Here is a 23,350-nt window from a genome sequence, read left to right as displayed (position 1 = left end):
GAAGAGGGGAAAGCAGTAGAAGGGGGCGGGGGAGGGGGTAAGGAAAACCATTTATTTCAGCTGGTTTTGTCTTGGATCTGGGCAGGGTCCAGAGCTGGTGATTTCAAACATAAGGCAAAAGCGCAACATGCTTCCTTACCCTAATTAGAAGGGGGGTAAGGGTGAGTCATATTACACTAAGCTAAGTATCTTCCTTCCCTCTCTATAACGGCTAAATTGTAGCTTTAAAAGGAAGTGACATGGGGTGGGGAGAGACGTCAGCTGAGGACCACTTTTTTTTTCCTAAGGGTCCACCCCATGGGTGGAGTCTAGCTTTCTTCCCAGTGTTGGCTGACTTAGAGCTCATGTAAACTAGTGGCAATTTCTGATCCCTCACTCAGGCTTTCTCCTTTTCAGTTTCTGATCCCCAAGTCCTCATGTCAAGGTCTTTCAGACACGAGGTATGTTCTTTTCATGCTATTTCCAGAAAACTTTGCATTTGTGGGAGATGGTGTTTGCTTCCTTTTTCCTTTTGTTATCTCTCTCTACCCCCGCTCACAACCCCCCCCCCTTGGCTTGATTCCTCCTGAAAAGCTCTGAATGGATTGTGGTAGAGAGCAGAACCCAGAAGAGTCAGAGGACGAGAGCAGGAGACAGTGAGGGCGCTATGGATAACGTGAGCTGCTTGCCTTCGGAGCTACAGGGAGGTTTCCTGCTTCAGAACCAGAATTTGTGTCTCAAGGATCGGGTGGGGTTCTTTCTGGGTGCTCTGTTTTTTTTGAGAGGATGGTCATGGTTGCTCGATTTTTTTTTTTCTTTAGCCTGGGTTTAAGACCCCTTTTCCCTTGCAACAGATGAAACTGACGAGAATGTTCCTGTTACATGTTGGTTTCTTTTGTGTCATGCAACATGTTCGTCTATGGTGTTCCTATGGTAACCACAAAAATACTATGCTAAATGGGGCTCTAGCCATCAATCTGTGTGTGTATGTGTTTCTTTTGCAGTTTGTTGTTTTGTGTGTGTGTGTGTGTGTGTGTTTGTGTGTTTGTTTGTGTTACGTTTCTATTTGTGAGAGATCTTCCAGAGCTCTGGCTGCTACCCCTCCTCACTTTTCATTTTGGTTTTTCCCAGTCACAATGGGGCTGGGGGAGGGGGGTTGTCAAGGAAACAGGAATTTATGATTTACCTTCTTATTTACTTAAAAAGAATTCTGCAGTCACAGTTCTGTAGCCCCACTGGTAATTAAAAATAAAACCCCCATATTTATACAAACACTTTTTATTCCTTTTGAGTGACTGACGTTTTTCTAGATTTCCTATGAATGCAATAGTTTAAAGCAAGGGGAAAGAACATTATTGATGAGAGATGAGCTGCTTGTTGTGAAGTTTCAAAGTGGGTCCGTGAGTGACAATTTGCTGCTTAAAAACATGTACACTGCCAACTCAGACAGCTACCTAGCCTGAGACTCCAGTAGCTAAAACATGTGAAAGATGAGGTATTTTCACCATCCTCAGCTTATCACAAAACTCAAATTCAACAAGTGTGAGAAGATAACAAAACAGCATGCATTGACTGTCCCACACTAATCACAACTTCCAGGGTTTTACATCTGTGTTGTTGAATGTTCAGCACATTCAGTAAAATATAAGGCTTACTAAATAGCAGGCTGATGGATCCTCTCTCTCCAAACTGGGACATGATTAGCTCTGATGAACCAACACCCAACTGAATAAATTATTTTTTTTCCCTTGTGAATTCAAAGGGGTAAAAGAATTGGGTAAAAGGGTCAGAAGAGCTTAATAAGTCTAAAACTAATGTAATGGTTCCTCTCAATATTCTTTTCATAGATAAGAAGTTAATATTTTCACATGATGTGAATGAAAGTAAATTTTAATTCCTCAAGATTAATGAGCAAGGCTAAATATACTCATCTGAATGACCCATCTATCAAAAGGGGTTATTCTTAACAAAGCCACCTTCTCTTGCACATAGTTAGAATCCAGGTTGCCTGTGAGGGATGATGATGTTGCATAATATAGGCTGGAGGGAGGAAAGAAAAGTTCTAGCAAGAAGGGAGGGAGCTGTAAGTTCCTTTGGACCAGTTTCTACCTGATTTAAACCAGAACTGCTATTTCCTAGCCCAGAGAATATGGTTTTAAGATATGTTCCTTTGATTTGCATACTTGTTTGACCTTCATAGACCAGAAATCTGGGAGACCTGTATTCTTTAGTTTTGTCTTAGTCTTTTGGTAGAGTTTTGTAAAGGTCATTTAGTCCTTCTTTGATTTTCCCATCTGTGAAGGGAAGGATAGTATTTCATTGCCAGTCTCTAAAATATATTGAAGTGTGGTAGCAGGAAGGTGAGGTGGTTTTATTTTTAAAGGTTATGGTGTTTGAGATCTTTATCTGCTATTAACTGCATTTTTTTGATTATGCTTTGTCATAGAGAAGAAGTCTTTAGTATTTAGAGCATTAAATACCTGAAATTGTAAAGTGTGTTGCTGAAATTCTAACTGGCACCAAATGGTAGTAAAGGTGGGAAGAGTATCCAAAGGTTATGTGAACCTAAAAGTATGTGACATTAATTACAGAATGGCGTTTATCATGGAAAAGCACAGGTTAGGACATGTGGAGAAATAATTGGAATGCAGGTGTTCAATACTAGCAAGGAATCCTGGAAAGCAATAAGACTGAGAGACTATACCTAAAGTCGGTAATAGGCTACATGCAAGAATGTAAATCTGCTATGAAGCTTTTCCAAGAAAAAGACTAATAGTATTTTCAAATTAAATCACAAACACATTGCCTTCCTACTGGCTGTGATGTGGCCACTCCTGGAACACAGTTTTCAGTCCCAGGTTCTTAACTACCATAAACACCCACTGGACAGAGTTCAAGGAAGAGGAGAAGCCAGAGTGATTAAAGGGATGAGAGCATTGCCAAAAATCACTAGGTTCCACTTGGATACTGGATTAAGGTTAAAGAGTATCAGCAGTTTTTCCCTTTATTCCTAATGGAAAGTTCTTGGGAAGCCTCATCAGGAAGGCAGTGACATGTAAACTGAGGCAGAGGTCTGAATGCAGGTGGTGCTATGCAGGGGGCTCCTTAATTTTGATAATCACCGTTTATTCAGCATGTAGTGTCTGCAGAACAGCCCTGAAAGTGCTAGGTTGTGAAGAAATGAGCTTAAAATATAATCAGCATGGGTATAAATACAGATGCAGAAAAGTACAACTGTACCAACAGGCACGGAATTAAGAAGGTGATGAGAAAGGTGAAAATGGATAATGGAAAACTATAATGCGTATTTCAGGCTCTTCTCAGCTAGAAGGTAAAGGGATTGAGCTATAGGGTCTGCAGGGTTATTGTGGGCAGTGATGTTGAGTATGGATTGTGAAGTGAGCAATTGATAGTCTGGTACTAGTTCTAGTTTTATCCAGAAACATACACATGATGATAAAAATTCACATGATATTACGAATTATAAGTTCCTTGAGGACAGGACCTGTCTTTTGACTCTCTTTGTATCCCTAGGACTTTGCTCAGGGCCTGGCACATAAGAAATGTTAATTGATGAAAGAGTAATTTGCTCTTTAAAAGGCCCTTTCCTCACAGAAGTGGCATACTGTAGTAGCATGAGTATATTCTCTGGAGTCAAAGTGCCTATGTTCAAATCCCACTTAGGATGTTTGTTGCCCATGTGACCTTGGACAAGTCACTTTTTCTCTAAGACCACAATTTTTCCTTATTTGTAAATGAGAGTATTGGATTAGGACTCTGAGGCCTCTTCCAGCTCTAAATCTCTAATCCTCTAGTCATAGAAGATTCAGTGGTTCACAGGTAGTTTTAATAGCCAGTGAGGGGTGGGGGAGACAGCTAAGGGGGCACAGTGAATAGAGCACTAGGCTTGGAGTTGTGAAGAACTGAATTCAAATGCAGCCTCAGACACTTACTAGCTGTGTGACCCTGGACAAGTCACTTAACCCTGTTTGCCTCAGTTTCCTCATCTGTAAAATGAGCTGGAGGAGGAATTGTCATAACACTCCAGTATCTTTGACAAGAAAATTCCAAATGGGGCATGACTGAATGACAAATTTTACCAATACAGGAAAAAGAGGTTCAGGGGAGTTTAAAAAGATATGTCTAAGGTCACACAGCTAGCTGATAAGCCAGTACTTGGATTTTAATTTTTCTCTTTCTGATTCCAAGGTCAGACCTCTTCCTGATGTATCTCAGTGCCAGAACAGGGATGTTGGACATCTTTATTGCATTTCTTAGTATCATGGAGTTCCAGAGTCTAGTTACTTCTTGGCTTGACTTACACCTTAAAGAATTGATGTCACTTTGGGACATTATGTCATGCAGGGTCATGACCTAGTGATCTTTGAACCTACTTTGATCAGCAACAGTAACTGTGTGATAAAGAATTTAGCAGTGAGCTGAATCCATGTGGGAGTGGGATAGAAAGACAGATGAGTCTGCCAAAGATGTTGACCTATTTCACCCTTTGTACCTAAATTCTCATATAATGAACTAACCATTGGGATAGTTTTTCAAAGCAATTCTAGATGTTTTTTGTATTTATATCACCTATATATTTCTGTACTCCCTCTCCCAGATAGAGCCATCACTTATAACAAAGAATTTAAAAAAGAGAGAAGAAAGAATAGTTCAGGAAATCTCTTGCCTGGGAAAGGTCTGAAATTATTAGCATTGTTCCAGGCCCATAATTCCTCACCTTTGTAAAGAAGGGGGAAGGTACCTTCTTATATCTATCTCTTCTTTAGGGCTAAGCTTGATTATAGTTTCTCTTTTTTTTTTTTAACTTTTTGGAGGGGGGAAGGCAGGGCAATTGGGGTTAAGTGACTTCTGCAAGGTCTGTTAAGTGTCTGAGGTCGGATTTGAACTCAGGGCCTTCTGACTCCAGGGCTGGTGCTCTATTCACTGAGCCACCTAGCTGCCCCTTGATTATAATTTCTAAGTGGGACTAAAGAGAAGTAAGGAAGGGAAGACTTCAAAGTTATTCGAAGGTTATATAAACCTAGAAAGATGTGACATTAATAACAATGTCATTTATCTTAGAAAAGTGTTCATTGTACACTTTTGTTGTTTTGACCACTGATATAGTAGTCACCGTGCATAATGTTTTCCTGATTCTGCCTTGATTTATTTCACTCTGATTCCATTAGTTCATTATTTTTTGAGCTGAGGGTTAAGTGAAAGTCAGAGGAGATTATAAAAATTGGCTATGTGAGAGGACTTGTCCTTTCCTACCACACAGTCACTCCCCTTGTACTCCCTCTCCCTCCCACTCCCAGCTCTTAAAATCTTCTTTCATTGTCAGAGGAAGACTGGATATTGTGGCTTCTGAAAAGATAGTTGTGCCTCCAAGTCAAACCCTGGAGTGTGTGGGAAAGCCTGACATCCCTCCGTTCACCAATGTGCATGTTTGCTTTTATTCTGCTATCCTGGCAGTGGAATGTTTGGTGAGGGGAGTGGGGAAACATTTTAGTCCATAGGATGGATCTGTGGTAGAAATAGTTCAAAAGCATTATTGCACTAAGTGCATTCAGCTGCCCCCTGAGTTTGACAAAGTTTGATGAAGAATTGAATTTGTCAACACAGGCACTCCTCACATCAGCCAGCATGCATTCTTATGGGATTTTCAAGGCTGAAGTGACTGAAGCTCAAGGCCAATGTCTATCTTACCTTTGTTGATTTTAATCTTTCCACACAGTGCAAAGGCAGATTATCATCAGAAACACTGAAAATGCTGAGGCTGAGATTTAGCATTAGCCAAATTTTAAGATAAAGATGAGAGAGACACATTGATCTTGTATAAAGTAATTGGTTTCTTTCCAAATATCATCTGCTTCCTTATGTGCTTTTCAACTATCTGTGCACAAAAGTTAGCCTAGGTTGTTAGAATTCCTAAGTATTGTCTACTTAGATCAAGTGAGTCTTCTCAGGATTTTGTGTTGAGCAAACATAAAGTCAGTTCTCAAAAGCTGGGCAGTTTTTATCTAGTCTATAAGCTTTTCAGATCCTTCATTTCTTTTCTCTCTTCCTCAGTTTTTTTTTTTTTATATTTACTCATTAGTGATAGAAGCTAGAATTATAGGAAGGTGAAATTGAAATTACTTATTTTTATTATTTCTTAGCTCTCTGGAAAGGTTTAGTGATATGTTTCTGTGTGTGTGCATGTGTGTATATATATATATGTGTATATATGTGTGTATATACATATATGTATGTATATATTTGTATGTATGTTATTTGTAGATGTTTATGCCTGGTAAATGGAAGCCTGGTAATCGTTTCAGTCAGGGTAGAAGAGAAGACAGACAGACTTCTATCCTTATTGTGGAAGTGGGAAAGCAATGAATTGGAGACAGACCTGAAGAAGGTGAAAAGAAGTGGCCTGAAGAAGGTGAGGAGAGGAAAGACTGAAAATCTCCAGCTGAACTAAAGTAATTTGGGCAGTTGGCTGAGCCTAGAGAAAGTTTGGTTGGAGAAATTCTAAGTTTGAGAAGCAGGGACAGTTAGCTCCCTCTGTTTCCTGGAGAAGCAGTTCTGGTTTGAATCTTTTTTAAAAGATTATATTAATTTTATTTTTAATTTATGGACTAAAACAAACATTTCTATAACATAGTAGAATAAAGAAAAGGGTGATTGGATATGAAGCTGCAAATCTGCTATGCAAATCTAACTGAATCTTAAGGTTATACTTGGATAATTGTGGCATATTTATTTTTGCATACTTCCTTCTCATCCTATCCAGAGTCCAGGTACTTGTACTTAGAAGAAGCTTAGTGCATAAGTGAATGAATAGGCAGAAAGAACCTTGTTTTCTGAAGTATCAGTGACTGATTAAGATATCGTAGCTGGCCTGTAGAATGGAAAGCAGGGTAGGAATAATGATAATAGTAGCAAAAACATTTAAATAGCACTTCAAGGTTTGTAAAGCACTTTAGATGCATATGCATTATCTAATTTGAGTCTCATAACAACCTTGTGGGGTAGGTAGTATGGTATTATCCTTTTTTTACAGAAAGCAAAATTGAGGCTCAGAGAAATTAACTAAGTTACCCACGATCAGACAGCTTAGTTTCTGGCAGCAAACTCAATTCAGAGCAATTATCATTGTGCCATGCTGCTTCCTCCCTGAGAACTAAGGAGAGAAGCCAGACTTTGAAGTATAGTAGACCTGGCTGCTGTTACTCTGTGATGTCCTTATAATATGCTGCCAATGGGTATATAATGTTTGAGATTCCTCATGCTGCTGTGAAGTTACTTTTGCTTTTTAAATGTCTGACTGAGTATGTGATAGTTGGGCTTTCTATTTCTTCTAGAATAAAATATAAACTGCCTTTCTTTAGCTTTTAAAACTGTCTCTAACCTGTCCTCCCAGCCTCATTGGGCTATATTCTGCACTCACTCTGCTCTCTGGCCAAATTGGACTTTTCTCTAACCCTCACCTTCCTGTCTCCCAGACTTTGCCCTGGTCTTCCCCCAGGCCTGGAACATACATCTTCTTCCTCTTCTTCTTTTTTTTTTTTTTTTGCTTTTTGGAGGGCAATTGGGGTTAAGTGACTTGCCCAAGGTCACGTGGCTAGTTTTTGTGTTAAGTGTCTGAGGCAGAATTTGAACTCAGGTCCTCCTGACTCCAGGGCCGGTGCTCTGTTCACTGTGCCACCTAGCTGCCCCTAATGCACATCTTCTTTACGTCTGCCACATTGAGTTCCTCTCTTCCTTTAGATGCAGCTCCAACTGAGACCTGTTAAAGACCTTAGCTTAAAAAGGCCAGGGTCTCCCACTGTATCCAGGACCATCTTCAGTCGTCCTGATCTTCCCACTGAACCCAGATGGCTCCAGAGGAGAAAGTGAGGCTGGTGACCCTGCCTCACTTAAATCCAATTCGCTTGCAAACCATGGCATCCTTTTTCTGATGTTATAGTCCTCTTGAAGAACGAAGACACTATCTCCTGTATGGAGCCTTTCCAGATCCCCCCTGATGTTAGTATCCTCCCTCCTAAACTACTTTGTAATTAATTATTTTTCTCTCTTTCTGTTCCTCCCTCTCCATTCCCCCTTTCTCATCCTCTTTGCCTCCCTCCTTTTCCCCCTTCTCTGTCCCCTTCTCTCTGTCCCTCCCTCTCTACCTCTCCCCCCTCCTTCTTTTTCTCCTCCCCCTTCTCTTTCTCCTCCCTATTCTTTCTCCTCCACATTCTTTCTCCCCTCTCCCCTCCCCATCCCTCTTCCCATCTGTCCTCCTCTCCCTCTCTCCCTCATCCCTGTCTATTTCTACCTCTCTTTCTCCATTGTTCTTTCTCTTCCCTTTCCTTTTGCCACTCTTGTCTCCTCTTCTCTCTTTCCCTCCTTCTCCCTCTTCCTTTCCCCCTCCCTATCTGTCCCTGTCCTCTCTCCCTCTCCATCTCCTTCCATCTCTGTCTCTGTCCTCCTCCCTCTCCACCATTCTTTTTTTCCTCTCACTTTAGATCCATTTCCCTCCCCCTCCTCTCCATGTGTAATAGTGTATATATGTATGTGAATATATACACTAGCATATACTAATGTATTACTTATATGCTACATGATTTTTACATGTCCTTATCTCTCCCATTAGAACAAAAGCTAATTGTGAGCAGGATTATTTCATTGTTAGTACTTGTATCCCTAGCACCCAACATTCCCTTGAAACATAGTAGACATTTAATAAATACTTGTTGAGTAATTGTTTGAAAAGCGTCAGAGTGAAAGGAAGGAGCTGCGTTGCTGAAGTCAAAGCTTAAAGAATAAAAACCTTTTTAAAAAATCTCATACAGGCAGCAAGAGCAAGCAGCCAAGTGACCCACGTTGAAAACAAGGCCTCTTCTGTTTGGAGGTGCTGCTGACATTTCATCTCCACCTTGTAGATGGTTTTTGTGAATTCCTGTGCTCCCTTCCCCACCTCTCAACCCCCCCCAAAAAAGATGGCCTCTGCTTATGAACAGCCTGGTGTTCGAAGCTCTTCATTTTCAAAGTTGGGCCTCAAAGCTTGTCACTGAGCCTGTACCTGAAGCTTTTCCAGATAAGTGGGACCAGCTGGTTTGACTCTGCTAACATACATACATAGGCTTTGAGAACCTAGCCAGGGATCTGTGTCATGACTGGGGACCTGAGTAGGTCATGAATGGAGGCAATGCCCCTTTGAGCTCCTCCCAGGAAACTATATATCCCTTTGCTGCAATTAAGTTCCAGTTATCCTCTAGTTTGCTCTCTTAATTTTTATTAATTGAGGTATCTTAGAGAACATCAGAAGATTACAGCTAGAAATCATAATGATAAATTCCTTAATTTTTCCATTTATCCCAATCAACTTGTGACTTTCTCCTTGCCTCTTGTCACCTTCCCTTCAACCTTCGAATTCCTCAGTTGAACTATGGAGGCAGTATTCACTGTGTACCTGAAGGAGGGAAAGGGTTAAGAACAGTGCTTCTCAAAATGGGTTCTGGGGATCTAGGGGAGTCCCCGAGACCTTTATGGGGGTCTGTGAGATCAGAACTAGTTTCATAATAAAACTAAGATATAATTTGCCTATTAAAATATTCCTCCCTTTTCCAACTATATATTTGGGTGAAGTCAGATTTTCTTCTTATACTTCCACCAATAGATTCAATAGATTGAATTGTAGAAGCAGATGTGAGAAAATAGCTATCTTCTATTAAGCCAGACATTAAAGAGGTTTGCCAAAATATTCACAACGATGCTGTTCTTCTCATTAATATTTTGGAAAATCCAGGGTTGGTTTTTTTTTTAAACTGTTTTCATGTTAACATGTAATTGACTTATTATTAAATGAATATTTAAAAATTTCATCAGTTTAAAAATTTATAATAAGGAGAATGTTGATAGATGTAAAACCCACATTTGTCAAGGATCTTTCATGTCCTCAATAGTTTTTAAGAGAATAAAAGGGTCCTGAGACCAAAATGTTAGAGAATAGCTGAGCTAGTGTATCATCACCCTTCCCTGCTTTCCCCCACTGTTCTGCAATTTATGCTACAATCTTCAAATAATTCTTGCTAAAGGTCCTGTCTTTACTTCTCTTGTTACCCTCAGTTCCCAACAGCTAAACAGTCACATGCTGCTTACCTTAATTCCCATGCAGGTCCACCCCTATTAAGTACACCCTAACAAAGGCTAGGAATAGTCAGTGGAAAATGTAGAGAGGAAGATGTAAGAGTTGGGGGGAGGAAGGAAGAAAACTTATGGAATATAGACCACAGGGGATTGTTGCCCAGGTATGGGTGATACTACATGGACTGAAGTCCTTTCTAACTTTGAGATTCTATGATAACTAACTTTTATTGCATCATCTCAACCTCCACCAATTTTTTCTCAATAGGAAATTTATTTTTTTATCTATCTACAACATGGAGTAATTACAGTTCCCATACATTGAAGATAAGCCATATGTGACATAACTCTCAATTCCATCAAATAGGCATTAAGTACCTATTATGTGGCACGATACTACAGATCAAAGATGAAGCAATGCCTGGCTTTAGTTCTGCTAGCTTATGTATTTAAAAATCAGATTTGTTGTGCAGAGTTATCTCTGTGGTTACAGTTATCAAAGGAATGATCGAACATATTTGTGAGGTTCAAATGAAGTATTTTGTTCTCCTGTTTCAAATGAATACTTATCAGCTGAATAAACTGTAATTTCAATACAGATAATTTTGATGAGCAAGCTAAATTTATTTTTTTTTCTGTTTTGTCATTTGTTTTAAAACTGAAACAGTAGTTTTAGTTCTGCAATGAAAATGTAAACATTGCGAATATTTGAGCTCCCCCTCCTCACTTTTCCTTATTTAGTGCTAGAATGTTGTAGGGGTACACAGAGGAAGTTTTTCTTTATAGTTACCAATACTAGAAACTTTGTAAAAGTGATAATGATGATGATAGCTTAATGGCTAATGCTTTTTAAGTTTTGCAAAGTGCTATATATGTTATCTCATTTGATCCTTTTAACAACGAATTTTAACGATGAATCAAATGAAATGAAAAAGTCTGAAGCTTGGAATGTGAGCTCCTGAAAGTAGGGACCCTACATCACCTGTAGATCTTAATTAGAAGCTTGTTGATTGATTAAGGATTTAGTTAATTAAATCCTAAAAAGTTGGGGAGAGTGGTGCTTAAGCCTGTCATGGAAAATACCTTTGGAGAAAGCAATTGCTACAAATATGGTATTATTTTGAAGTGTTGGAGAGTTAAACCCATAAAATATTTTAAACTGTTTAAGGGTTAAAAAAAATTCAGATTATGTTCATCATGAGAAATTGTGTTATTGCTAATGTCTTGCCACTCAGGGCATGATCAAGATGAATAGCTAACAAGGAAAAGTATTTTAAAATTGTTAAAGCAGTCACCCACATTAAAATCACAGGTTCCCCTAGAAAAGTAGCTGTCTTCTTTTCCATTTAGGGATAGACTAGGTAGCTTTTCAAGGACCCTTTTAGTCCTGTAAGTTTATGAAGAATCACTTGAAAATATTAATGGTAAACTATACTTTGAGAGAGAACCCTCATCTTTGGGTAAAGACTCTTGGTAGTAAGAGAGGATGTTTTTATGGTCCTTCTACTTTCCTCCAAACATACTCTTCTCCCAGCCACCCCAGTATTTATCCGTTCCTTTGTATAATAAAAAAAACATTGGATGAATACCCAAATAGCACCTAGCATGGGGAATAAACGGTCAGTCTGAAGAATGTGTAATTTTTGGTCATGTTTGCTTATCTCATACCTTGATCCCAATCTGTATTAAATGTATTAAAATATCGGATATTTGAGTGTTGATTCTAAGCTTTTCTCCTTTCCATGCATGCATTGGAATCAACCCACTTTCTGTGTCTTTCTTCTTAGACCAATGATTTCTTAGCTCTGCTTGTTTCTTCATCTGCTCTAGTAAATATTTTTGTCATCAGACCTTGTCTCCCAATAGTCCCCCATCTCGTCGCTGAACCACAAGCTTCTACACACTCTCTTAATCTGTTTCTGCTTTGGGTTCTCACTTGAAGGTAGTACAGAATAGAAAACCAATGTTGTCTAGGCTCTCATGGGATTTATTGCAGTAGCCAATGCATCTCTCTGGGAGCTTCCTAAGGAGATTGTCCCACTAAAACTTAGGCCCGCAGCCCTTGTATACCGAAGAACAGGTCACTCTAAATCTTTTGAGATTTTGAGATAATAAAACCTCTCTGAGTAAGACCTTGGTGGAAAACCAAAGGATTGATTTAAGACCAATGGACTGTGAGTTAGGAGTTTGAGTTCCATCTTGCGTGCTTACTAGCTCTGTAACTCAGGACTGAGATTTAATATTTCTCAGCCCGTTTCCTCTTCTCTAAAATAAAGATCTCAGGAGCACCTGTCTTACAGGATAGTTGTGAGGATTAAATGAGATAACATGTGTACATTGTTTTGTAAGCCATTAAGTGCTATGTAAAAGTTATTGTCATGATTATATTCTTCATCAGTTTATATTCTGAATTTCTCATATTTGTTGCCTCTTACAGTGCAATAATATTCATTCAGGTCTACCTGGGGCCCACTGACTTTGTTTCCATTCCATTACTACCATAGAGAGTGAAATGAAGCTGCTTTTTGTTTTTTTCAAGAAATGAATGGTAAACTTTATCTATTTTAACATTTAGTAGTATTTTATTTTTTCCCAATTACATCTAAAGATAGTTTTCAACATTTATTTTTGTAAGATCTTGAGCTCCAAATTTTTCTCCCTCCCTCCCTCCCCTCTACTCTTCCCAAGACAGCAAGCAATCTGATATAAGTTATACACGTACAATCTTGTTAAACATATTTCCACATTGGTCATGTTGTGAAAGAATAATCACAACAAAAGGGAAAAACCACAAGAAAGAAAACATTAAAAAAGAGAAAATAGTATGCATCAATCTGCATTTAGACTCTAAAGTTCTTTCTCTGGATACAGTTAGCATTTGGAATTGTCTTGTGAAGCCACTTAAAGATTAGATTTGGAACTAGCATTTAATTATTTTTTAGACCTCCCTTCCTCAAATCTATTTTTTTTTATCTAGTTGGGTTGCAGTGTAAAACAGGAAAAAAATTTTGGTGGGGGAATGAAACCTTCCGAAGTAAATGGGCCAACCGCACAAATGACTTATATTTCTATAGCTCAATGCAGTGTCATCATTTTTTAGTTTAATCTTTATAACAACACGTGAGGCAGATAGAACAGATTTGATCATTACCCCACCCCTACCCCCCAAGAGGTGAAGTGGCTTAATTTTATGATCCCTGTGGGGTTTTCTTGGCAAAAATACTGAAATGTTTTGCCCTTTTCTTCTCCAACTCATTTTACAGATGAAGAAACCGAGGCAAACAGAGTTAAGTAACTTGCTCAGGGTCACACAGCTAGTGTTGAAAATCGGATTTGAACTCAGGTCTTCCTGACTCCAACCCTGGTACTCTATCCACTGTGCCACCTAGATGCCCTTTTCTTTTTCTTTTTATTTCTTTTTGGAGGGGGGAGGTAGGGCAATTGGGGTTAAGTGACTTGTCCAGTGTCACACAGCTAGTAAGTGTTAGGTATCTGAGGCTGGATTTAAACTCACATTCTCCTGACTCCAGGGCCGGTGCTCTATTCACTGTGACCCCTAGCTTACCTAGATGCCCTTTTCTAAGGTCCCATAGGTAAAGACTGAAATATCTGTGGCTCACATCCAGATTTCTTGGTGTCAAATGGTGTCTTTTGAATTTACAAGGCTGTCTTAACATTCTCACTTTAAGTTGCCCTGAAGTCAACCTTATCTCAAGGGATGGGGAAGACAAAGTCCTCTTTGTTCAGTGTTTGGTTTGTACCCTCAAAACATCTCCCCAAGAAAGGCCTTTTGTTTCTATACTGTTTCAAAAAATGAAAAGTCTAGAAAAGTGGGGGGGTTTAATTTAGAGAGTATTTATTTCCTAACATTTCTAGAAAAACTTTCTTCTTTAGCAACAAGCATTAATAAATCCTTGTCGAATTGAGCCAAATTTACTTGCCCAAGGTCACAGAGATAGGAACTAAATGATCCAGTAATAAACTCTAGCCCTCTGATTCCAAATCCCTTATTCTTGTTGCTATACAGTGGTGAATGGATATGACATATATTCTATTCTCATATAGCAGAACAGGGCCATCTTGTAGACAGTGCTGAACTTGATGTCAGGAATACCTGGATTCAAACCCACCATCAGATAATTTCTGGCTTTGTGACCTTGGGTATGTCACTTAACCTTTGGGTGTACCTGACAGTTCCCTAACATTTTAGTTTGCAAAAAAGTACAATTCTATACTGATGGGAGTTTACTCAGTTGAGTTCTCTGTACCAAAGAAATCCCAGGTCTTATCCCAAATGGTATAAATAATTTGGTTGCCTTGGTGGGATTCGTGAATAGACTTCCCAGATGAAATCTGATATACCTCAAAAGAGATATTCAGTACCATGTAGGAGGAACCCTTAGAAGGAAAACCATGTATGCAGATCTCTGACAAAACTCTTATATGATTATGGGAAGAAAATGGATCAATGACAGCAGTCATGGTAATGTTATTGTTTAGGGCCTGAAAGATGGACCTTGTGATGAGGATTTTTCCTTTACCCATTTCCCATTCTGTGGAAACAACTGAGGGGAAGAGTGGTCTTCAGAAGAGAGCAGCAATTTCTCCAACACTAATCATTCAAAGGGTAGAATATAGAAGAAGATAAAATCTAGCAACAAGGATCTGGAACATGCCAGACTGTTGTTTTGTTCATCTAAGATGCTCACATCCTCTTCCATTAAAATAACTCCTATTGGGTATGCTACTGTATACCCTGGGTAAAATCCCAGCTCAGTCCCAGGAGATCAGCAGCCCCAAACCCATTGATTGAACACATAGACTGGGTTTCTAGAAAGTTGAAAGAAGATAATAAAACTTTTTTTCCACTTATTCCCAGGAGAAACAGAGGTCATTCATTATTCAGGGGCATATAGATAAGTGTCTCTGAGTAATCTGCTGGCAAAAAAAAAAAAGAAAATTTTCCACTTTCCAGGTAGCTCCTGTTTTCCTTTTAGTAATTATAATGGAAGTATTTAGGGTTATATCTTCACATGACAGTTTGATACAGTACGAAGAGCAGTGGTTTGGGATTCAGAAGACCTGTGCTTAAATTGTGCTTTTGACACAACCTTTTGTCCTCAGGCAAGTCACTTAAACTCTCTGTTTCATCATCTGTAAATATATGAAGAAGCTGGACTAGGTGGCATCTGAGATACATTATTGGATGACCCAATGGGGTAGTTACACTCAATGGGAGAGGTACCAAAGATCATGGATCAACTCAGTAGCTAGGTACTAATGAGGTGTTTCTTTCTGGAAGCATACAGACCTTTTATTATTACTCTTTATCCCTCTCTCTCACCAGCAATTCACTATACTCAACTGAGTTTAGAGGGCAACTGGATGAGAATAAAATCCGTGGCCACCACAACCTAAAGCATGTCAGTGATCTGAGGGTGGGTACTAAAAGTGCATATTAAATCAGTGGTGTCTAAGATCAGTACTAGAGATTAGATGTTGTTACTGATATTTATGGTGATTCATTCCCTAGGTTTCCTTTGCCCAGACATTGTGTTTCTCTTTCTGCTGCTGAATTGCCAAATGTGAAGAATGCCTTTTTAGGGGTCTTGTGCCTAGTTTGGGAATTTATAGACACCTTCTAGCAGATGAAAGTATAACATCTAGCCTAAAGTGTTGGGTTTTTTATTTTTTTATGAAAAAAGGGAATCTAAAAGTGGTAGTTGGCAATTACTCAATTTTCGAAGAACCTCCCTTCCATTTACCATCTAAAAGACAAAAGAAAGATCATTGTTTGTGACTCACTTTCCTTCTTTTTTCTCTAGCTAGGAGAAAGACCTTCAAACTGGGGTAGTGTATGTGCTCTTACCTCCACACTCTTTGGGACAGGCTGCTGCCTCTCTCCTTCATGGTTCTCAGGGACCCTGAAGATCATGGGGAGTACCTCTTCTGTTGCTATTGGCTCAAGCCCCCACTGTCTGTATCCTCTCATTTGTTAAGGCCAGTGACTTCCATCCCTAATGTCAGGTGACTTTTACACAGGAATATTTACTTTGGAGATATAGCAAGAACAAATGTATAAACATTTTTCCCCGCATCTCTGGATCATACTCTCTACTACCACTGTGGTCTCTGGGGGAGTAGGTTTGAAACTTATCTTATTTCCTGTATAACTTTGGTCCTACCACATTCACAAGTTGTATTATGACTATCAGATGAATTCTTCTGCTAGGCTAGAGTCCCACGGTTCTCTCTCCTTGCCACCCTCCCTATATCTCTGTTTAAAAAAAAAATGAACAGAAAACTGTTTTCTTCCACTTGTCACCTAGTGAAAAAAAAATTCTTATAATAAATATGCATAAGGGATGGCCAGGTGGCTCAGCGAGTAAGAGTACCGGCTCCAGTGTCGGGATGACCTGGGGATCAAATCTGGGCTCAGGTACTTAGCACCACACCCAGAAATAACTGGCCATGTAACTTTGAGCAAGTTACTTAACTATGATTGCTTTAAAAAAAAAATATGCATAGTTAAACAAAGCAAATTTCCCCAATGGCTTACACACAAAAGATACATATATGTGTGTAGATCGATAGATTGTTGTGGTTCATTCACGTCTAATTCTTTGTGACCCCATTTGGAGTTTTCTTGGCAAAGATACTGGAATGCTTTGGCATTTCCTTCTCCAACTCATTTTCCAGATGAGGAGTTGAGGTAAATAGGGTTAAGGGACTTGCCCAAGGTCATACAAGTATCTGAGGCCAGATTTGAATTCAGGTCTTTGTCACTGCAGACCCAGTGCTCTATTCACTGCACAGATAGATTGATGGATAGATAGATAGATAGAACAGGACAAAGTAAAGAAACACAGAGAGAAAGAGGGAGAAAGAGAGAGAGAGAGAGAGAGAGAGAGAGTGTGTGTGTGTGTGTATGTATGTATGTATGTATCATTCGGTACCCTAAATCCATTACCTTTCTGTGATGGATGGCATGTTTCATCCTTGGTACTCTGGTATCATGAATGGTCATTGTACTCGTTACAGTTCTTTTTTTTTTAAGCAATTGGGGTTAAGTAACTTGCTCAAGGTTATATGGCCAGTTATTTCTGGGTGTGATGCTAAGTATCTGAGCCCAGATTTGATCCCCAGGTCATCCCGACACTGGAGCTGGTGCTCTTACTCACTGAGCCACCTGGCTGCCCCTAAGCAATTGGGGTTAAGTAACTTCCTCAAGGTTACATGGCCAGGTGTTTCTGGGTGGGTGCTAAGTGTCTGAGCCTGGATTTGATCCCCAGGTAATCCCGACACTGGAGCTGGTACTCTTACTTGCTGTGCTACCTGGCTGCCCCCTCATTGCAGTTCTTAAAGTTTTCAAAGTCATTAGTCTTACAATATTATTATCCTTTTACAAATTTTTCTTCTGGTTCTGTTCATTTCATTCTTCAGTAGTTTATGACAGTTATTCCTTAAAGTTGTTCTTTTAAAAATATTGATGTTACAGCTAGGTGGTACAATAGATACTATTGGGCCTGGAGTTAGAAAGACCTGAGTTTGAATCCTGCCTCAGACACCGACTAGCTGTGTGACCCTGGGCAAGTCATGTAACATCTGCTTGCCTCAGTTTCCTCATCTGTAAAAGGGAGTTAACAATGGCACTTACCTCTCAGGGTTGTTGTGGGGATCAAATGAAATAAGAATTGTAAAGCACTTAGCACAGTGCTAGGCACATAGTAAGGACTATATAAGGGTTATTATTATTAATTTTATTATTATATAATGTATAGGTGCAAGTAATTTCTTAGTGAGGGAAGGTTGATCCAAACTAAATTTGAACTTGACATTTGAACCCATGGGATAGTAGAACTTATCTTGCCCCAGTTTTCAAATTAAAAATTGCGAAGAAGGAGGAATGTAAGCTCTCTTCTGTCTTGTTGGCTCATTGATCAATCACTGAATGGAAGTGTTCAATTATTTCCTTTCTGGTGAATCACTTTGTTATTTCTGAGCCTTCACTTCCTTGGACTCTCCTCCATTTCTGGGCCTTTGGCAGTTGGCCTGTCCGTGTGTTTCTGAAGGGCACAGTTTATTGGCCCCTTTGTGACTGCTGGAACCTGTTTTATGGTCACAGAGCCAATAGTACTTCCCAACTGGGACTCTGAAATGCCAGAGGAACTTGGTCCCAGTAGATCACTACCCTCATATAAATATGTGCATGATACCAGAACTAGGGAGTATGGTAGTAGTGGTCCTAGCAGTAACAAGGATGTTAAAAGCAGTAGATTCTATCTGGGTTGGTTTTACCATGACTTTAAGAAGCAGGAAGTCTCAAGTTCATTAAAGATTTTCCCTGGATATTATATATCATTCTTTGTCATTCTAGATGATGGCAGCCAGTTATTTCAGAAAAGCATCAGTTTGGTTGATTTCCATTTGCTGTTTGAGACATTGCCTAGAATGCCTAATGGTGATTAGCCCATTCATCAAATGCTTTGTCTTTCATGATATAACAGGCTCACAGGATCCACTTGGGAAGCTCCAGGACCCTCCTGGAATAAGCAGGTCAGGCAGGCATTTGGTACTGTGACCAGATATCACCTTCAGTTATGCCCTGGAGCCCCCACCTTTGGTACTTGCAGGTCAGGAGAAATCATCCCGCATTCCTACAGGTTATCTGAATGGGAAGGCCTCAGTTAATCAAGAAGCATTTATTAAGCTGTCACTTATGTGCCTTGTACTGTGCTAGGTGGTGGGGATACAGAGACAAAATAGTCCTTCCCTGAAGGGAAGAGGATTCCCCATTAGGGCAGATGACATGTACATATATAAGTAAGCATATATCAAATAAATTTGAGGAGGCAGCTAGGCAGGTAGTAGGTAGAGTCACTGGCCTGGAGTAAGAAAGACTCGTCTTCCTATGTTCAAATCTGACCTCAGATGCTTACTAGCTGTGTGACCCTGGCCAGGTCACTTCATCTTGTTTGCCTCAGTTTCCTCATCTGTAAAATGAGCTGCAGAAGGAAATGGCAAACCATTCCAATATCTTTACCAAGAAAACCCCTAATGGAATCACAGAAAGTTGGCCATGACTAAAAAATGGCTAAACAACAACAAAGTTTGAGAGGGAGGACACTAGCAGGGAGACACATGACAAAGAAGTCTCTTGTCTCTTATTGGTCATTAAGCAAGTCTGTAGCTTTTCCATAACCAGATAATCCCCATGAAATCTAGGAAAGTCACTGATTCCCTGCCTATTTCAGTTATGTAGGATCAGAATCCCTGTGGTAGGATCTCTTAAGACCTACAACTAAAGGTAAAGGTATAATAATTGATAAACTGGCATTGAATTATTACAAACAAACATTTATGGAGCAGTAATTCAGTATGGGCTCCAGTGGTGGAATGCAGTGAAAGTCCCTCGATGAATCTGTTATCTAGTTAGATAAGGCATGTGTGGAGAAAACTGTGATGCTCTGATAATAGCTGGTGAGAGAAAGGGGAGAAGGAGGTAATAAAGGGACGAATAAGGTGGGAGACATCCATCCAAGAGGACACATTGGCTAGATCTCCCTGTTTGAATGCCTGACTCCTTATGTGCTGGGTAGCAGCATTTATTTATTTAAATTTTTTTATTGCTATTGTTAACCTGAAAGTTTGGTCAAAGGAGACAAACGGGCTAGGTGATATACATTTATCATTTAATCCCTTAAAGCTAGATGAAACTAGCTTACCTGTACATACAAGGAGTCAAAAACCTAAGTTCTGATTGCCTGAACAAAAGAATGAGAAAGCTTAAATACATTTTAGAACCATCCCAATTCAGGGTGACTGTGTCACTCAAATTTATGATCTCTGTAAATGTTTAATCATTGGATGAGAAAGGAATTTTCTTAATTGAAAAGATGATAAATATAATAAAATAAGAAAGTTAAAGTGTCAACTGAAATTACGATGAAGGATATCTGTGTTACCTTTACCATTAACATTCCATAACATAGTATATGTCCAAAAATTTTCAAGATAAGAAAAAGTCCCATTACTCAAGTTAATGCCTCAAGTTAAGGATCTCATCTTTTTTTGTTTGTTTGTTTGTTTTGCTTTTTGGAGCACAATTGAGGTTAAGTGACTTGCCCAAGGTCACACGGCTAGTTTTTGTGTTAAGTGTCTGAGACTGAATTTGAACTCAGGTCCTCCTGACTCCAGGGCAAGTGCTCTACTCACTGTGCCACCTAGCCGCTGCGAGGGTCTCATCCTTAATGGCCATAAGGTTAGCCTGACTTTGTTGACATAGGAAGAGGTATTCTCCGAGTGTGAGCAGAGAACAAGGAAACTATTAGGTCCTGGCTCTTGTTCTGGCTGATTAGTTCAGGCTCTGAAGTTATTGAAGTTATTAAATTGAGCTTAAATTATTATCACTATCTTTTGTTTTTACATTCCCTTCATTTCTCACCATATTCTTCCTTGCTCCTCTACCCATAGAGTCATGCCCTGTAGCACAGAAAAAAAAAAAAGGAGAAAAACGCAGTTCAGTAATACTCACCTGTGTGTCCCACAGTTCCTATTTTCTCATATCCTTTCCGGGGCCAAGTCCTTGGTCATTATAATTACACAATGGCTAATTCTGTTTTGTGTTTGTTTTTTCTGTTTACATTGTTTTAGTCATTCTATATTGTAATGAAGTCCAGGGCTTCTGAGAGGTCAAGAAGAATGAGGATTGAAAAAAGGCTATTAGATTCCCGGCACTTAAGAGATTATTGGGAGCTTTGGAGAGGGCAGTTTGAGTTGAATGAGGAGTTGAAGCCACACTGCAGAAGGCTTTAAAATCAAGTGAGAGTAAAGGAAGTGGGGGCATCAGTGTGTACAGTGTGAACTCTGAAGGAGTTTAGCTATGAATAAGAGAATAGAGGAATATAGCTAGCAAGGATGGACGGACAGACTGAGGAGTTTGGGAGAATTGGAGAGACCTGGGCACATTTGTAGGGAGTAGGGAAGTATCTGGTAGACAGGGCACAGCTGAAGAGTAGTGATGCAGTGGGAATGATGGAGGAAGCGATCTTCTGGAGATTGATTGGATTCCTCCAGTCATCCTTTATGTCCTTTGTTGATGTTGCTCTGTTGTGTCCAACTCTCTGTGACCCCATCTGAGGTTTTCTTGGCAAAGATATTGGAGTGGTTTACTATTTACTTCTCCAGCTCATTTGACAGATGAGGAAACTGAGGCACACAGGAATAAGTGACTTGCCCAGAGTCACTCACCTAGTGTCTGAGGCTAGATTTGAACTCATGAAAGCCAGTCTTCCTAATTCCCAACCCAGTGTTCTATCCCTTGCAGTGCCACATCTGGCTGCCATTTATGTACTTACCCATGTTTCTCTCAACCTCCCCAACCCCCCAAGTAGAATGTGACTTCTTTGAGGGCAAAGACTAGTCTTTCTTTTGTCTGTGTATCCCTGGTGTCTCATGCAATGTTTTCTACCTTGCAGATGTTTAAATGCTTATGTGACTTGAGCTCAAGTCCTTCTGACTGCAGGGCCGGTGCTCTATTCACTGTGCCACCTAGCCACAGAGATTAATACTTGGATTTTAATCTTTTCTGTCTGCCTCAGTTTCCTTAACTGTAAAATGGAGATGATAATAGCACCTACCTCCGTGTTGTTGTGAGGTTCAAAGGAGATAATATTAGTAAACTGCTTAGAACGGTGCCTGGCACAAAGTAAGTACTTCCTCATCCTTGTTTCCTTCCTTTCTCTTTTCTGCTCTGAGATACTTGGGTACAGTTTCTTGTTGCATGGCCTTTTTCCGCCCAGTCGCCTCACAAGCTGGAATAGTCAGGAGGAGACTTTTACATGGGAGCTATGCATTCTGAAATCCACGTGTTACGATGATCTAGATCTGTGTCAAAATATTTTTGTAGAAATAATTACAAAGATTTACGGGTGAGATGTTGCAAGAAGGAAAGCAAGTAACTCTTGTCAGAAGGATTGTCAGTGCAGCCTACTCATAGCAGAATGCCACAGGAATGATCCTATCTTACTCAATCATGGAAGAGATAGCCGACGGACAAAACACATGTACTTTCAGATTAAAAGACTGGCGCAGTTATCTGATTTTTGTTTCGCCCTTGTCAGAAGTGGTATTCTGGATGAGTTCCTTGGTCTGCCCTTTTAACAGCCTCAGATCAACTTAAGTAAGATCAGCATTTTGTGAGCAAAGGAATTGAGTTTCCAAATTTTCCTCTCGGCCAGGCTTTGCTTTCTTGGAAACTAGGCAGTCTTACAAAGAACTTGCCTCGAAAGAGTAGGGACCAGAACTGGATGATCTGGGTTGGAGACATGTCAGAGCTTACACAGTAGTAAGCAGCTTTTATATTCATAAAGTGAAGGCAATATTTGTTTCTTTATCAGTAATGAGATGATATACTTCTTAGATAGTTGTGAGGATACAAAAATAATTGCGTGTATAAAGCAGTTTGTTGTACCTGTAGAGTACACAGTAAATGAGTTATTTTATTACTTGGAGAGCCAGACAAATGGAAATAATTATGTTGTTTGAAACATTTCTTGATTTTTTTTGGGAAGGGTGAGAATTACATTACTACTATCCTTAGAACTAAGGTTGATAAATTGTTGATATTAAAGTTCAGATGGGCTAACTTCGTTCATTGGCATTAAGTTACTCAGGGAAAAAGCAGCACAGCCATGGATAAAGGGCCAGTCTTGAGAACGGGCAGACCTGGGTTCAGATTTTTATTTCTCATGCATAAGAACTGTGTAATCCTGAAACCACAAGGACTGTCTTTTGCCTTTCTTTGTATTTGTGGTGCTTAGCACAGTTCCTGACACCTAGTAGGTAGGCACACAATAAATGCTTATTGACTGATTTAAAATCTGAACTATCAGTGGTCTAGGAAACTCTCTAAGATGGGTGGGGAACCTTTTCTTTTTTTTCCCCCAAATTATTTATTTATTTAGCTTTTTGGAGGGGAAAGGCAGGGCAATTGGGGTTAAGTGACTTGCCCAAGGTCACACACCTAGTACAAGTGTTAAGTGAGGGAACCTTTTCTTATTGGAAGGCTGCATTGATAGTTAGCTGTAGTTAAATAGGGCTGATAACCCCCATAAACTCTTGCCAACCAGTCTCATGCGGTAGTGGCATCAGGGTCCGAGGAAGTGAGACCTACTTAATGAGCATAGCAGCCATCAGTTTATCCTTCATGGTTTACTAATGTTCTAATTGTGCTGGTCAATCTGGGAGGATT

At 39.6% G+C, this 23,350-nt stretch overlaps 1 protein-coding gene across 2 annotated transcripts in view; it reads left to right on the top strand.

The window, feature by feature from the left end:
* Positions 1-279: 279 nt before the first annotated feature.
* AGPAT4 (1-acylglycerol-3-phosphate O-acyltransferase 4) overlaps positions 280-23,350 on the top strand; it is a 183,168-nt gene continuing 160,097 nt past the window's right edge. For both annotated transcript variants that reach the window (XM_069070390.1, XM_069070391.1), the window contains exon 1: positions 280-440. The gene's annotated coding sequence lies outside the window, so the exon portion shown is untranslated. The remainder of the gene's footprint in view (positions 441-23,350) is intronic.

This window comes from Petaurus breviceps, unplaced genomic scaffold, assembly GCF_028583685.1.
Source record: "Petaurus breviceps papuanus isolate PSGF00001 unplaced genomic scaffold, PetGlider_PUasm1.0 90808, whole genome shotgun sequence".
Taxonomy (NCBI): domain Eukaryota; kingdom Metazoa; phylum Chordata; class Mammalia; order Diprotodontia; family Petauridae; genus Petaurus; species Petaurus breviceps.
Note: the sequence above shows the minus strand (reverse complement) of the source record. Positions and strands in the feature narration are given on the sequence as shown.